The sequence below is a fragment of the Pleurodeles waltl genome, chromosome 8 (assembly GCF_031143425.1).
Source record: "Pleurodeles waltl isolate 20211129_DDA chromosome 8, aPleWal1.hap1.20221129, whole genome shotgun sequence".
NCBI classification, from domain to species: domain Eukaryota; kingdom Metazoa; phylum Chordata; class Amphibia; order Caudata; family Salamandridae; genus Pleurodeles; species Pleurodeles waltl.
The window spans coordinates 33,051,521-33,069,234 of record NC_090447.1 but is presented as its reverse complement, the minus strand read 5'-3'; positions in this window follow the sequence as shown (position 1 = coordinate 33,069,234).

Sequence of the window (17,714 nt, the reverse complement as noted above, 5' to 3'; positions counted from 1 at the left end):
TTGGGGAGCTTGCTTTTAAGTTTGATGTGTTGCCTGCGGAAGCTTTTCAGAGCTGTTTATAAAATGTGGGCATATTCTGACGCACTCACCCAGAGGGCACAGGGTTGGCTCCTGGTTGGATTTTTACCTGCAAGGCCTGCATTTTTAAGACAGGGCTAGTTTAAATATTGGGAAAAGCAGTGTACTTTGGTATTCATAGCTGCCAAGGTTTCAGGTTGCTATGTGTGACATTTTCATAATTTCAGTGTAATTATGAGTGACATCTCAACAACTATGAGTGACACTTTCTTGCAGGCAATATCAAGCGATGAAGAGTGAACCATATTGATATCGTAATGTAGCAAGCATGCTATACCTCTTGTTGTACACCAGCACCACCTTGTGGCCTTTGATAAACACTACTCGAAGCTTACCTAGCAAAGTGAGAAACTAGAACGAGAAGGTTTAACCACACTTCAGGACTTGTGACAAACTCAGGCATAGCGGTAATGCAGGAAAATGACTGGAAATGCGTTATTCTAATGCGAGATGCGTGACACTTGGCAGGGCTGGATATTTTATCCATTTTGAAACATAAACCGAAAACAACAAACACGGAAAGACAGAAGTATGTAAGAGCTGTCTAAATCATTTCAGAATGACTGTCAGAACAAACAAGGCATATTGCCATGTTCCAAAACAATCCTGATAATTTTACACAAATTCTTTTTTACCCACCAGCTTTTGGCTGTACTATGATAGTAAAACGTAAACAAATGGCCAATATTTTTTTTTAAGAAGGGTGGCTACCCTAGAATGGTCTAGTGACTGTGTGTACCTAACGGAGCCCGGTCTTGCACCTCGGGTTAGCCAGTGTGGAGTACCCTTGGAGGGTCTAGTGACTTTGGGTACCTAACGCAGCCCGGTCTTGTACCTTGGGTTAGCCAGTGTAGAGCACCCTTGGAGGGTCTAGTGACTGTGGGTACCTAACGGAGCCCGGTCTTGCACCTCGGGTTAGCCAGTGTAGAGCACTCTAGGAGGGTGTAGTGACTGTGGGTACCTAACGCAGCCCGGTCTTGTACCTCGGGTTAGCCAGTGTAGAGCACTCTAGGAGGGTCTAGTGACTGTGGGTACCTAACGCAGCCCGGTCTTGTTCCTCGGGTTAGCCAGTGTAGACCACTCTAGGAGGGTCTAGTGACTGTGGGTACCTAACGCAGCCCGGTATTGCACCTCGGGTTAGCCAGTGTAGAGCACCCTTGGAGGGTCTAGTGACTGTGGGTACCTAACGGAGCCCCAGTCTTGTTCCTCGGGTTAGCCAGTGTAGAGCACCCTTGGAGGGTCTAGTGACTGTGGGTACCTAACGCAGCCCGGTCTTGGACCTCGGCTTAGCCAGTGTAGAGCACCCTTGGAGAGTCTAGTGACTGTGGGTACCTAACGCAGCCCCGGTCGCGCACCTCGGGTTAGCCAGTGTAGAGCACTCTAGGAGGGTCTAGTGACTGTGGGTACCTAACGCAGCCCCGGTCTTGTTCCTCGGGTTAGCCAGTGTAGAGCACCCTAGGAGGGTCTAGTGACTGTGCGTACCTAACGGAGCCTGGTCTTGTACCTCGGGTTAGCCAGTGTAGAGCACCCTTGGAGGGTCTAGTGACTGTGGGTACCTAACGCAGGCCCGGTCGCGCACCTCGGGTTAGCCAGTGTAGAGCACTCTAGGAGGGTCTAGTGACTGTGGGTACCTAACGGAGCCTGGTCTTGTACCTCGGGTTAGCCAGTGTAGAGCACTCTAGGAGGGTCTAGTGACTGTGGGTACCTAACGGAACCTGGTCTTATACCTCGGGTTAGCCAGTGTAGAGCATTCTAGTAGGGTCTAGTTACTGTGGATACCTAACGCAGCCTGGTCTTGTACCTCGGGTTAGCCAGTGTAGAGCACTCTAGGAGGGTCTAGTGACTGTGGGTACCTAATGCAGCCCTGGTCGCGCACCTCGGGTTAGCCAGTGTAGAGCACTCTAGGAGGGTCTAGTGACTGTGGGTACCCAACGCAGCCCGGTCTTGCACCTCGGGTTAGCCAGTGTAGAGCATTCTAGTAGGGTCTAGTGACTGTGGATACCTAACGCAGCCTGGTCTTGTACCTCGGGTTAGCCAGTGTAGAGCACTCTAGGAGGGTCTAGTGACTGTGGGTACCTAACGCAGCCCGGTATTGCACCTCGGGTTAGCCATCAGAGAGTACTTTTAGGGATAATAACCTGGTGCTCTATACAGGTATCCTACGGCCAAAATCATGGATAGCTTGATCCCCGCAACTGATTTTTGGTCATGAGTAACCTTGGATCATGTCTGTTTGTCATGAACCAGGCCTGTCTCATGGTAATGTGGTCTTATTGGACCGGGTGGGGCACACAAGGGGTACTGCCCTTCCCTGGAGTTAAGCGCCATGAGCCCTGTTGTGGCAGCATTGCCATTTGTATGTAGTAGTGTTAACAGTTTTTTTTTACCTGTGTCACGGAACTGGTGATTACAGTCCACTCATGTAAAATTCTGCTCCTGTGTACTAAACTAAACCTTGGCCTGCCTGAGTTATATGTGACACCGGACAGTGTATGGTACTTGCGTGTAAGTGCTGGGACATATCTGTGCCTGTACATGATACATAACGTGGTGGCCTGTGTGTTCCATTTTGGAAGCATAGGGCCTGGAAAGGCTAGCGGAGGTAAGGTAAAGACTGCAACCCCAGACAGGAGACATGGATTGCTGACATTGCTGGGGGCTGGGAAGCAGAGCATCCTCTGTGCACACCATAGGTCTGTGATTTCAAGCAGAGTTACTGGTCAGTGAATCCTCGGCTCATTGGAAAATGGTGGGTCTGATCAGGTTGGCACTGTAGGACTTGGGAATCTTAATAGAGGGGAAGACTGAGGCCTTTGAACTTTTTTGAGGCATATTTCAGTGAAAGCTGACAGACAGGTGGCCTATGTTGTGACTCAGTCAGAATTGGAGCCACTCCTGCTCTACCAGACTGTCTCTTTCAGAAAGGAGAGAGCAGAGGAGAGAGCGCTTCAAAGGAGCTGACACCTACAACCCGAAATTCAAAGGTCCAGACACTGAATCACACCTGTGTCTGGACTATAGAGGTAGGAGAATGTGCCCCACAAGTTGTTCAACAGCGCTGTGCAACAGGGTAGAAGATCACCAAGACTTATAGTTGCTGGAACCAGGACTAGGGACCAAGGTCTTCTAGTTTACCTGCTGCATGAGAGACCATCACAGAGGAAGTGAAGACCAGCCTTCTGCCTGCATGCAAAGATCAGTGGACCCTGTGAGGAGGAGGAGGGCACCTGGAGTGAGTGAGACCCAGCAGGAATCCTGCCAAATGGATCACAAAGACGGAAGTGTGCGGCACTTGGTTTGGACAGGGCCTCTGCACAGACGAAATCGGCAACCCCTATGTGCCTGGATGGGTATACTGTGAAGTAAGGCTCATTATCTTTTTGCAGGAGCAGTCAGTGACCCCCTTGTGCCAGGATCGGGCCACTATGAAGTAAGTGCTGTCTTCTATGTGCAGAACCAGTCAATGATCATTGTGTGCCAGGTGGGGCGATTGTGAAGTAACGGCCATAAACCCTTGAGCAGAACCTGTTTGTGACCCCTCATGTGCCAGGTGGTGGCCATGATGAAGTATGAGCCATTACCCTTGTGCGGAGGAGATCGATGACCCCTGTGTGTCATGAGAGGTACACCGAGGAGGCATGGTTGTTTCCCCAGATCGTCATGCCCCTGCTGCTATAGAGAACAGTTACTGATTGCAGTGAGCTACAAAGAAGGATGTCTGACATTGATGCGGGCCATCCAGAGTCTGAGAAGGTGTGATACATCATCAGGGAAAGACCCTGAGAGGTCGCGGTCCCTCAGCATCAGGAAACTAGAACCCGCAAAGATGCACCTCATTCCTCCCGCATTCACTGCATGTGTTGCTGTCTGTGAACTTTGTGACCACTATTACAAACCCTGTAAAGCAGGTGAAATATTTCCTAGTTTTTGTACCTGTAAGGAAATGCCTCCTTGGCATGGTTACCCCCTGACTTTTTGCCTTTGCTGATGCCAAGTTATGATTTGAAAGTGTGCTGAGGCCTGCTAACCAGGCCCCAGCACCAGTGTTCTTTCCCTAAAACTGTACCTTTGTCTCCACAATTGGCACCCCATGGCATCCAGGTAAGTCCCTTGTAACTGGTACCCCTGGTACCAAGGGCCCTGATGCCAGGGAAGGTCTCTAAGGGCTGCAGCATGTCTTATGCCACCCTGGGGACCCCTCACTCAGCACAGACACACTGCTTGCCAGCTTGTGTGTCCTGGTGGGGAGAAAATGACTAAGTTGACATGGCACTCCCCTCAGGGTGACATGCCAACCTCACACTGCCTGTGGCATAGATAAGTCACCCCTCTAGCAGGCCTTACAGCCCTAAGGCAGGGTGCACTATACCACAGGTGAGGGCATAGGTGCATGAGCACTATGCCCCTACAGTGTCTAAGCAAAACCTTAGACATTGTAAGTGCAGGGTAGCCATAAGAGTATATGGTCTGGTAGTCTGTCAAACACGAACTCCACAGCACCATAATGGCTACACTGAAAACTGGGAAGTTTGGTATCAAACTTCTCAGCACAATAAATGCACACTGATGCCAGTGTACATTTTATTGTGAAATACACCCAGAGGGCATCTTAGAGATGCCCCCTGAAAACATGCCCGACTTCCAGTGTGGGCTGACTAGTTTTGCCAGCCTGCCACACACCAGACATGTTGCTGGCCACATGGGGAGAGTGCCTTTGTCACTCTGTGGCTAGTAACAAAGCCTGTACTGGGTGGAGGTGCTTCTCACCTCCTCCTGCAAGAACTGTAACACCTGGCGGTGAGCCTCAAAGGCTCACCCCCTTTGTTACAGCGCCACAGGGCATCCCAGCTAGTGGAGATGCCCGCCCCCTCCGGCCACGGCCCTACTTTTGGCGGCAAGGCCGGAGGAGATAATGAGAAAAACAAGGAGGAGACACTGGCCAGTCAGGACAACCCCTAAGGTGTCCTGAGCTGAGGTGACCCTGACTTTTAGAAATCCTCCATCTTGCAGATGGAGGATTCCCCCAATAGGATTAGGGATGTGCCCCCCTCCCCTCAGGGAGGAGGCACAAAGAGGGTGTAGCCACCCTCAGGGCTAGTAGCCATTGGTTACTAACCCCCCAGACCTAAACACACCCCTAAATTGAGTATTTAGGGTCCCCCAGAACCAAGCAAGACAGATTCCTGCAACCTGAAGATGAAGAAGGACTGCTGACCTGAAGCCCTACAGAGAAGACGGAGACACCAACTGCTTTGGCCCCAGTCCTACCGGCCTGTCTCCCCACTTCAAGAAAAACTGCAACAGCGATGCGTCCCCCAGGGTCCAGCGACCTCTGAAGCCTCAGATGACTACCCTGCATCTAAAAGGACCAAGAGCTCCAGTGGACAGCGGCCCTGTTCCAACGAAACTGCAACTTTGGAACAAAGAAGCAACTTTTAAAGACCACACGTTTCCCGCCGGAAGCGTGAGACTTTTCACTCTGCACCCGACGCCCCGGCTCGACCTGCGGAGAACCAACACTACAGGGAGGCCTCCCCGGCGACTGCGACCCTGTGAGTAGTCAGAGTTGACCCCCCTGAACCCCTCCAGCGACGCCTGCAGAGGGAATCCAGAGGCTCCCCCTGACCGCGACTGCCTGCTTCAAAGAACCCGACGCCTGGGAAACCCACTGCACCCGCAGCCCCCAGGACCTGAAGGATCCGACCTCCAGTGCAGGAGCGACCCCCAGGTGGCCCTCTTCCTAGCCCAGGTGGTGGCTACCCCGAGGAGCCCCCCCCCCTTGTCTGCCTGCATCGCTGAAGAGACCCCTGGGTCTCCCATTGAAACCTATTGCAAACCCGACACCTGTTTGCACTCTGCACCCGGCCGCCCCTGTGCCGCTGAGGGTGTACTTTTTGTGCTGACTTGTGTCCCCCCCCGGTGCCCTACAAAACCCCCCTGGTCTGCCCTCTGAAGTCACGGGTACTTACCTGCTGGCAGACTGGAACCGGGGCACCCCCTTCTCCATTGAAGTCTATGCGTTTTGGGCACCACTTTGACCTCTGCACCTGACCGGCCCTGAGCTGCTGGTGTGGTAACTTTGGGGTTGCCCTGAACCCCCAATGGTGGGCTACCTTACAACCAACTTTGAACCCTGTAAGTGCTTTACTTACCTGAAAAACTAACAAATACTTACCTCCCCCAGGAACTGTTGAATTTTGCACTGTGTCCAATTTTAAAATAGCTTATTGCCATTTCTGCCAAAACTGTACATGATATTGTGATGATTCAAAGTTCCTAAGATACCTGAGTGAAATACCTTTCATTTAAAGTATTGTTTGTAAATCTTGAACCTGTGGTTCTTAAAATAAACTGAGAAAATATATTTTTCTATATAAAAACCTATTGGCCTGGAATTGTCTTTGAGTGTGTGTTCCTCATTTATTGCCTGTGTGTGTACAACAAATGCTTAACACTACCCTCTGATAAGCCTACTGCTCGACCACACTACCACAAAATAGAGCATTAGAATTATCTCTTTTTGCCACTATCTTACCTCTAAGGGGAACCCTTGGACTCTGTGCATGCTATTTCTTACTTTGAAATAGTACATACAGAGCCAACTTCCTACAGTACCCATTTTATTTTTTGTACCTGCTATGAAGATAGTTTATTAACCTGATGAATCTGAGAGTTCTCAGTGCAGATTGTTTATATAAAGCAGATTAAGAAATGTTGTTGCCTGTGAAGTCATTGTTAGGTAAAGAGCATGTGATATCTCTTCCCCTAAGACTTTGTTCATGTGATTCCTATGAAGAAACTTGATGTGCTTTGAACAATTAACAAGAGGGAGTTTCATATTCTGGGCAAATCACTTACTAAGATTTCTCGGTCCAACATTGGGTGAAGCATCAATGGGTGGCTTTAGACTGTTCAAGCTTCTGGTACCCAGCATCCTCATCACAACAGCAGACAAGCCTGTGCACTACTGGAATGACACTTTTAATGATGCAGCACACGTTGCAGAGCCATATCTACAAGGCCAGTTAAAGCCATCCCGCGTAGCTTTTCATGGCCTTGTAGATATGGAGTGAGGCAACGCAAGCCGCTGCAATACCTCACGCTGAGATTGGGAGGTGTGTCATGGGCGTTACAGTGGGTGTTCACATGTAACACTCATGGCATTTGACACATTCCCAGATTTACAACAGGCTGTAAACCTGGGAATGCATCAAAAGCCTACGCCTCCCAGGGGAGGTGAAAGGATGGCACAACGAGGAGAAATAGCATTATTTCTCCTCCTTTTTTCCCTCTTTCTATGTGTGCTGCACTCACCTCCATTGATTGTTTTTGTGCACTAAGGTGTCCCTTCCAGCACAAAAGCAATCATACCTACAATGCAGACACCCTTGCACCACAGTGCAAGGATACCTGCATTGGCAAATGTCAGCCAATTGTGCACCAGCACTGTGGGAGAGGACAGGAATGCGCCTTACCTTGTGACTACAGACCATTCCTGCCCTTTCTTTTTTCAGCGCAGCAACAAGGCTTGCGGCGCTTCCCTGCACCAAAACTTGTAAATATGCCCTAAAGCTACAGAACCATGCCCGACCTTAAAGCCACTGTGGCAACCAGAACACCGCGGTGAAGGGCATAGGTAGGCACTGCTGGTCACACGGGGAGCGAGTGTCTGTGGTTTGGCTCCATTTACCGGTTTGCTGAACAACCCAAGCATCAAGGTTTTACACAGGTGCCGGGGACTGCAGCTTAAGACTAATATTGAAGAGAGTGACAAAAGTTCTGGGAAAAAGTATTGTAAGTGACAGAGAAAAAGGTGATTTAGTTCCATATAGTTTGGTGGCTCACCTAGAGATGTTAGATCTGGGAGACCTTGGCTCTAAATCTCACTTCAGTATGTAACCATTGATTGTAAAAAAAGAGTAACCTCACAAAAAGTTTAGACTTATGCCTATAATAGTCGTACAATGACAGTTCTGTGCATGAGCATTCAGACAAGTTGTAGGTTTCTATGCTTACACCTAATACTACCCGCAGGTACTGCTCATGCATATAAGCCACTTTATGCATATTAGTCTGCTTTTTCTTTTCTTCGCTACATAAAAATAATTGTTTATGTGGATAAATCCCTTTGCGCACATTAAGTGAAAAGATATGAGACCAGGCTTTGCAAACTCATGCTAATTCCAATGTGCAAAACCCATTTTATGAATCACAAATTGTTTTCAAACTATCATAATCGTTTTGCAACTGTTGGACCTGGCCCTTGTGGCAGGTTCCTCCCCTGACTTTTTGCCTCCTTCCTCCTATTTTTTCTGGCCTCTTGCTGGTGGCTCTAGGACTCTGAGCACCTTATCACTGCTGATCAGTGCTAAAGTGCAGGTGCTCTCGTTCTAAAGTTGGTATGATTGGCTTATACCTAATTGGCATATTTAATTTACCTGTAAGTCCCTTGTACAGTGGTACCTCTATACCCAGGGCCTGTAAATTAAATGCTACCAATGGGCCTGCAGCGCTGCTTGCGCCACCCACTGAAGTAGCTTTTCGAATCTGTCTCAGGCCTGCTAGCGCAGGGCCTGCGTGCGCAGTTTAGTGCCACACGGACCTGGCATCTAAATTTATTTGCCTGGCCCAGAACTCCGGATTTACTACATGTAAGTCACCCCTAATGTAGGCCCTAGCTAGCCCTATGGGCAAGGTGCTGTGTATGTAGAAGGCAGGACATGTGCCTAGTAATGTGGCCTGTCCTGGTAGTGACAAACAGCCAATTTGGTTTCTCACTGCTGTGAGTGCTGCCTTCCCATAGGAGTGCATTAGAAATGCCCTGTCTTATTTCTAGGGGGTATTGTCTGATTAATGAGGGGTAGCGTAGGCATGTTTGGTATAGTGAGAAATGCTGCTTACTGGTGTAAGTGGATTTTGTATTACTATTACAGAAATGCCACTTCTGGAAAGTGAGCCTTTCTCTGTGCTTATGACTCTGGTGTTTTGCAGCTTGACACCAATGTTTTCTGTGAGGCGCAAGTGACGCGTTGCCTCTGGGACCACCGGGGCACCTTCAACTGGAGAAAAGGAGTGAAGCGTGCCCCTATCGTGCCCCTGGGGCGAAGCGTGCTCAAGGAAGCGCCCCCGAGGCACAAACTGGCACCTACTTTGGTGCCGCTTCACCGTCGCGGCATGAGGGGGCTCTCTGGTGGTCTCAGAGTAGGGCAGGAAAGGAAGCCTCATTGGAGGCTCCCCGCCTCACCAGGTCCCTTCAGTCTCCTGCTACAGGACTGGCAGGGGGGAAGGAAGCCTCATCGGAGGTTCCCCCCCGGCCCCATCAGAGCCCTAATTGTCATCTGCTGAGACCGCGAGCGGGGCGGAAGCCTCGTCAGAGGCCCCCACACCGCAGGACTCCTTTGGGGCCCCTAATTGTTGGTTGCTGACTTTGGCTACCCCGCCTCTGGAGGACCAGTTGAGGCGGGGGGGCAAATATCGCGGGCCCATTTTGAAAACCAGAGGGGTTGCGTGTCACCTCCCTCCTCCCGAAATTGCCACAAGACCCCTGTTTAGCGTGACGGAGCGCCGGGGGCCTCCTTTGTTCACTTCTTGCTACTGGAAGTGCCTGGCATCATAGAAACAGGTACTTTTAAAGGACATACATATGTCATATGTTCCTTGCATGGGCATTCATGGTTTATATGTTAACCTGCCTATTTTTATGAGGTGTTTCATATATGTTTGCTGATGTTCCTTTTATGGGCATAACATGCCAATATGTTTTCCTGACTTGCCATATGTTTTATAATGTTCCTGATGTGGGCATTTATGATATTTCAATGACAAGTTCATTTGTGTAGTAATGTGATTCCTGACTACTGCTTATAGTGCAGAATAATAGGTAACCTGTGTGTTATATGTGACTACTGCTGGTTCTGCAGAGTAACTAATGTGTAACGTTCGGACAACTGCTTGGGTAGCAGGATAGCACTGAAATGTGATGTTTGGTCTAATAATTGCATTGTGTATAATACAGTATATTTTCATATAACTTGGTGTTGTGTTTCCTTTGTGGTGGAGATAGTGCGTCACGTGTGTTGTGTGTGTTGTGCAAACGCTTTACACATTGCCTCTGGGATAGGCCTGACTGCTCCTGCCAAGCTACCAGGGGGTGAGCAGTGGTTATCTTGGACGTGTAACTCCCTTGCCCAGACTATAGTGGGTGGGTTCTGTCTGGCTTAGGTGCATACCCTAGCCAACCAGAAACCCAATTTTTAACAGCAACCGAAGCTGAATTGCAATGTAGAAAGGGTGTGAAAAGGGCATTTCTTCCAAATTGTAATTTGGTATGGCATGTGTCCATGGTTTGCAACTGCAATTCCATTTGCAAATCAGTCACACAGAGCCCTCAAAGGAGGAGAAATGGAAGGGATATGCTTTGGACTTCTTCCCTTTTGGATATCCTAGTGGCAGCCTCAGGTGGAGTGGACAGTGTTCCGATGGACTACTGACACCCCTCCCTGATGTTGTCCCAAATTGGAAACTATAATATTTTTCAAAGTAGCACTGGTTCCTTTAAGGAAGTGTATTTGCTTTCAAAAAAACTTTCCTGTTTGGGAATGCAAACACAAGGGCGATGATATGTTGTTCCTTGCAGGCCACCATCCATTTCTTGTATCCAATCACAGCCTGTCACAAATTGTGACCAGTCTAATTAATATTCAATAGGCAGGTTGTTCTGCTGTCTCCTGCAAATGGTGATTTTGCAAAACGACCTACGTTCTTTCCATTCTCAAAACGTTTGTGTGCAATTTTCGACCAGTTTTTGTGAATTAACTCTTGGGAATTTTTCTTAGCTGATGTTCACACTTACTTCAGCATTTTTCTTCAGTTAAGTGTGCGATTCAGATGTGGAAAAGCATGGGAAATCTTTGTGAATTTCATTGCTCACAGCATTGCAATTTTGTGGATATTGGCCACGTTTTAATTGCCTGGGTTCCACCCCTCACAATAACCATGTTCTAGCCCTTAAACCTAAGCCTAGTATTCCAGAAAACTGTCGTAATTTAGATTAAAGGTAGGAACAATTCTTACATTTTGATTCTGTGAATTAGGATTTCGAGAGTGTGCTACAAATTAAAGCTTTTCTGTGGTTGTAACTGTAAAATATTTTGTGAATATGGCCCTTAGTCATTTCAATTTATCTTTTTTTATTTTTATTTCAGCTTAAAAGTGGGATATCCTGTGATGAACATAACTGTGTTTCATTTTTATAAGAGTGGTCCTTCTGAGGGTCCGTTGGTGGCTCATAAGGTCCCTGCCTTGCCTGTGACATTTATGGACCTCCCTTCTTTCCACGGACCAGACTGTCATCATGTCGCTGGCTTCAGGCCATGCTGGCGGGGCTCAGGGTGCAGTCCCCCATCAGCCTGGGGTTTGGTTAAAGGATCTCTTCCAGGGACACACGCTCACCGAGTTCACTGGATTGGCTGCAGCTCTAGGAAGGAGACTGGCTCCATGGTGGATCAAGGTCTGGTAAGCCTCACCTGGAGCTCTACATAGACGTAGCAGCAGGAGGACTATCTACTCACTCTGGATTGGAATCTGGGGATGGGTGATTGAGTGGCTTTCTCAAGTCTTCAGAAAAGAGGCTACAGTCCTCACCCTGGAGTCACATGATCTGTTGACCTTCTCTGTAATCTTCTGAAAAGGATGGGAGATCTCAGGTGTGGTCACTCAAACCCAAGTTGAATGAGAAACATTTCTCTGGCTTGGACTAGCTGTTCTTGCTGATGGTCAGGCCTGAGGAGAAGAGGGTAGATGAAGGTCCTGCTTTCAAGAATTCTCTCTCATCTCCTGCTTGTGTACCAGGAGCGAACACAAGAAGGGGGCTGCTGCTGTGCGTTGCCAAGGTCAAACCAGGCATCATTACAAGCAACAGCCCAGATTTCCTTAGGGCTTCACAAGGAGTACAGATCGTTCTAGGCTAAGTAATGTTTAGGGCACTTATGGTCCTTCAACTCAGAAACCAGTGACTCCCTCCCACTTCAAGCAAGTTGCAATTGCTAACTCAGGTCCATCTCATCAGAGGCCCGCTGCGGAAACAAACCATATAGAAAAAGGCTGTTTGCTTTTTTCCTGTTGCAAGTAATGTCCTGCATACCTCAGGCCATTAGCTTTGTTGAGGTTCCCCGGAAACCTCTAAACACTGCATCAGAGATTATCCGTTCGGGTCCCCAGTCCTTATGACTCTAATACATTAGTACCTGGTAACCAATGCAGGAGGGTCATGGTTCTAGCACGCCCTTTTCTCCTGCTCCAAAATGTCCCTATCTCAAATCCCTACTGGAACGGGCTTGCTAATTACTACCTTATCTACCACTTTCCAGACCCGCTGGCAACTCCTCTTGCCCATTGCCTGGACCATTGGCAGTCCGTCACTGAGGCATGCTGTAGCGTCCTCCCCAGCCTAGGTACTTGTAAATGATTATGTCACACACAGAGAGATTAGTCTTACACATCTTTATTGCCTTGCGTGTAACTGCAAAATCAACATTCTAAACATTAAATCTATTCACCACACCGGACACTTACGTCACTTACGTCACTGTTCTACAGAGTCCACCAGGGACCAAAAGGGTTCTGTCATTGCTAACTCACTAGACACTACATCATGCCACGCCTGAATTCTACTCCCTCGCTCCTCCTTCATTGCTGGGCACCAGGCTGCGTGCCGTAACTCTTGCAGCGTTTCATAGACTGCACCACTCATAGTGACCCAAACGGTGTGCCCAGAGAGGGGTTTAAGAGAAACTGTGCTTTAATTCAGGTCCCCAAACGTGGTAACTAATTACCTGAACACTGGGAAAAGGAGAGCAGCCCTGGAGAGGGAACCTATTGTATAGCGCCCTCTGTTGGGGGTTACACATTGTTTACTGCCCTATTGCGCTAAACTTGAACTTTGTACAGATGAAAATACAAAATTAAGTTTGTTTGTCCAAACATGCTTCCTCCATTGTAGTTTGTTGTCCATGACTTGTTCTTTGGGTGTTCCAGAATGTGTCTGCTGATTCCTGGGGTACGGGTAGTTCATTGCTGTCATTGCTCTGTAATGATATTATCTTAGGCAGTGACACACTTTTATGGCACTGCCAACAGTGATGGGGAGACCCTGAGGTCTTTGATTTTTCTGTCCCTTTGGCCACACCCAAGGGCGCCCGCCCTCACTAGGTTCAGGCTACCTGGAAGGTGGATCACAAGTAGAAGCATTTCATTTTAATATCAACGTGCCTGAAAACTATGGAACTGAGTCACAGAGCAGAAGTATTTTGTGGCTTACACTTGAACTTCCCACTCCTAACAATGAAAGGGTCATTGCCTTTGATGTATGTGAATTAATGGAAAAACAAAAACTGTGAAAACGCATTGAAGGGACCCAAATCAAATCAAAACAGCTATAAGGAAAAACTATTTTAAGGAAATAGACATTAAAAAAAATAAAGGAAAGATTTTGAAGGAAAGATAATTGTAAGGAAATCGATTCAAATTGAAAATTACATTAAAATAAAACAACTGAAATAATAACCAAACAATATTATTTCATCAAACTTAGAAATTAGAAAGTAAATTAAATCTGCAACTGACAATTCATAAAAAGGGGATGCTAGAGGGTCTTTCCTCCTCCCAAAAGACTTTCCTCTATAAAAGGGGAGATGCTGATAGACAGGGGGCGTGGTAAAGGATCTATGTGCATCTTGCAGAAAATCAACAAAGAAGATTGTTTTTTCAAGATTGCTGGCACCTTCAAAAATGCATACAAAAGTCAATTTTGTAAAAAGGAATTCCATGCACTGAAAATGATAAATGCCATTCATCATGCACATTTCTGTTAAATGGCTTACTTACTCAGTAACAGAGTTCCATGAAATCTTTTTTCGATGAAATCACATACAACCTGTTGCCTTGCCACAATCCACTGAGCTATCCAGCGCTAGTAATCTAAAAAATGGTGCTAACCCCATAGCCCCATATTTATCCCCCTGCGCTAAAATGATGCACGGATGGGAGGAGGGGCTAAATAATGGTGAAAAGCTTGCTTTGCACCATTATTTAACGCCTGGATCAGACCAGGCATTAAGGGACCTGTGCACCCATTTCCATGGTTAAACACCATGGAATGTGTCCACAGGTGCCCTCCTCAAGTCCCAGGAACACCCCCACCCACACCAGAGGGACACCGGAGGATGGGGGACCACATCCCAGGTAGGTAGGGTAAGTATAGGTAAGTAAATATTTTTTTAAAATTAAAGTGCCATCAGGGGCCCAACTTGGGGCAATAGCCATGCCCAGGGGACACTGGTCCGATGTGCTGGCCATTGGGGTGGTGGGCATGACTCCTGTCTTTTCTAAGACGGGAGTTATGTGGTATGGATGGTTTTGCGTCAGAAAATGATGCTAGGCTAGTTAGAGTCATTTTTTTTACTCTAACCAGCCTAGTATCATTTTTTGGTGCAAAACTCCCTTCTCCCATACTGCCAGCCCCACCCGGCTAACGTTATTTTTTTTAAGCTAGCCCACCCTTTGCACTGGCTTGCACCATTCCATAAATATGATGCTCGGCTGGTGCTCAGGAATGGCGCAAGCTGGTGCTAACCTTTTTGGTGCAAAACTGTGGTAGCGCAGTTTTGCACCAAAAAGTATAAATATGACCCTGCATGTTGCGAATCAAGCCTCGCAGACAGAGGGTGTAAGCAGTCACTGTGTTTGTCTCCATGATAACCCCATTTACAGCTGCTGCCCACTGATGAAGCTGTTCTGCAGCTGGGTTCGACATGACAAGGCGGCTGCAACTGGGCTTAGAAACCAGAGTTTAAAGTCTTCCTGGAGCAGCTGCGACAAGCAGGAAGAACCGCAGAGAGCGGTGGCCAGGCAGGAAACCAACTAGGTTTCAGGAAGATATTTGGAACAGAGCTCGGGCAGATGCGCATTTTTGCTTTCAGAAACATGGCTTTAAAGTTTAAATACCGATATTTTCAAGCACTGAATGTGCATTGAGCAAACCAACTTCTCAGTCTTTCTTCAACCCATGCAGATCTTAGGAGTAGATGCTAATCCTAGCATGTCCTTTGGTACCCCTGGTACTGCCATTTGTACCCCTGCTCTCACGGTCATGAAGGCAGCGGCAGGACCATTAGGACCATTGTGTGCATGGGGCCTTCAGAGCCATACTTACTTTCTGTAGGTTCCGCACTATGCCATGCTTTTACCTCTTTTGCACAAAAGTAGAGACTGTTGAGGGTTTACAGGCATGACAAAAGGTTCGAGTTATGATATCAGAGGGGTGGAAGGGCACATCAATCAATCATTCATGGATTTATATAGCTCACTAATCACCCATGATGGTATCCAGGTGCTGGGTCTGGCTGCTCAGTGTGTCGGGCAAAAAGCCAGGTCTTGAGCCCCTTTCTGAATTCCTGGAGGGAGGGTGCTGTTCTGAGGTGGATGGGGAGGTTGTTCCAGGCTTTTGCAGTGACATAGGAGAATGAACGGCCTCCACTCTTGCAGCCTCATATGTGGGGGGTGTGGGTGAGAGAGATGGGGGTGGTGCTCAGAGGCCTGGACGGAAGGTGGAAGCTGAGGCGGTGGTTGAAGTATACTGGTCCTTGGTTGTGAAGTGCTTTGTAGACGTGGGGCAGCATCTTGAATTGGTATCTTTTGTGTACGGCGAGTCAGTGGAGTTTTCTCAGGTGTGGGGTGATGTGGGTCTGCCTGGGAGGCTCAAGATGAGTCTGGCCACTGAGTTCTTTATGACTTGTAGTCTTTTTGTGAGGTGTGTTGTGATTCTGGTGTACAGAGTGTAAGAAAGTACCCCCTTTTTGCATGGTTACCCCCACTTTTTGCCTGCTGTCAGTGTGTTTTGACTGTGTTCACTGTGGTCCTGCTAACCAGGACACCAATGACTGTGCTCTTGGTTGTTCCTGACTTAGTACACCCCACAATTGGCATACTGGTGCCCCCATGTAAGTCCATAGTATATGGTACCTACGTACCCAGGGCATTGGGGCACCAGGGGTTCCCCATGGGCTGTAGCATGTATTATGCCACCCATGGGAGCCCATGCAAAATGTGTCTGCAGGCCTGCCATTGCAGTCTGTGTGAAAAGGTGCATGCACCCTTTCACTAAAGGTCACTGCACCAGGTCACTGTAAGTCACCCCTATGGCAGGCCCCTCCTAGGCCAGAGGGCAGGGTGCACGTACCTGTGAGTGAGGGCACCCCTGCACTAGCAGAGGTGCCCTTACGAACTCCAGCTCCAATTTCCTGGACTTCATAGGTGCAGGGAAGCCATTGTACCCGATGCCTGGACACAGGTCGCTACCTATGTCCAGCTACATAATGGTAACTCCGAACCTCGGCATGTTTGGTATCAAACATGTTGCAATGAAACCCCAATACTGTTGCCAGTATTGGTTGTATGATTTAATGCATTCTGGGGGATACTTAGAGGACCCCCAGCTTTGCTCCCACCAGTTTTCAGGATTTTCCCAGGCAGCCTGCACTGCTGCCATCCTACAGACACGTTTCTGCCCTTCTGCTGCTTGACCAGCTCAAGCCCTTGAAGGCAAAACAAAGGATTTCCTTTGGGAGTGGGAGGCAACACACTCTCCCTTTGGAAATAGGTGTTACATGGCTTGGGAGGGGTAGCCTCCCCAAGCCACCGGTATGCTTTAAAGGGCACATTTAGTGCCCTCCTTGCATAAACCAGTTTGCACTAGTCCAGGGACCCCCGTCCCTGCTCTGGCATGAAACTGGACAATGGAAAGGGGAGTGATCACTTCCCAGTCTAGCATCACCCCAGGGGTGGTGCCCAGTGCTCCTCCAGGTGGCCACTTGATTCTGCCTCCTTGAATTCAAGATGTGCAAAGGCCCCTGAGAGCTTCTGAGTGGCCAGGTCAGGCAGGTGATGTCACAGCCCCCTCCTGATAGGTGGTCACCCTGCTAAGTGACCAACCTTCCTTTCAGGGTTACTTAGGATCTCCCTCTTGGGTGGGTCCTCAGATTCAACGTGCAAGATTCCAGCAGGACTCCTCTGCATCATTCACTTCAACTTCTGGCCACTGGGACTGTAACTGGACCCTCCAGGAACCGACAATCTGCTACTCCAGCGACAACTCCGCTTTACAACATTGTTTCTCTGGCTCCTTCCAGCAACTGCAACATTTCCCTGGCTATGCATCCTCTGAGGGCAACAGGTCTTCAGCCTGCACCAGAAGCATGAAGGAATCTCCCTTGGAGTGAAGGAGTCCCTCCTCTGCATCTGCAGGCACCAACTGTAATGACGACCAGCTGTGTGGATCCTCTCTCCTGTGGAACTGCGTTGATCCTGCATCACAGGTGGTGGTCTGGAGTGATCCCCTTGGCCCTCTCTACCAGCTATCCAACTTGGGAGACAGTAAGCCCTTGCCTTTTCTTGCAGGATAGTATCCCTGTGCACCGCAACTCTTCAAGCTACCAAGGCTTGTTGGCTCTTCTTCCAAGGGATCTTCAGGTTTTTTGTAGCCCCGGCCTCCAGCACAATTACCTGCAAAGCACAGTCTGCTGCCTGTTGCTCCAGTGACGTGGAACTCCTCTCCAGGTGTGCTGAGTGGGCCTCACTGT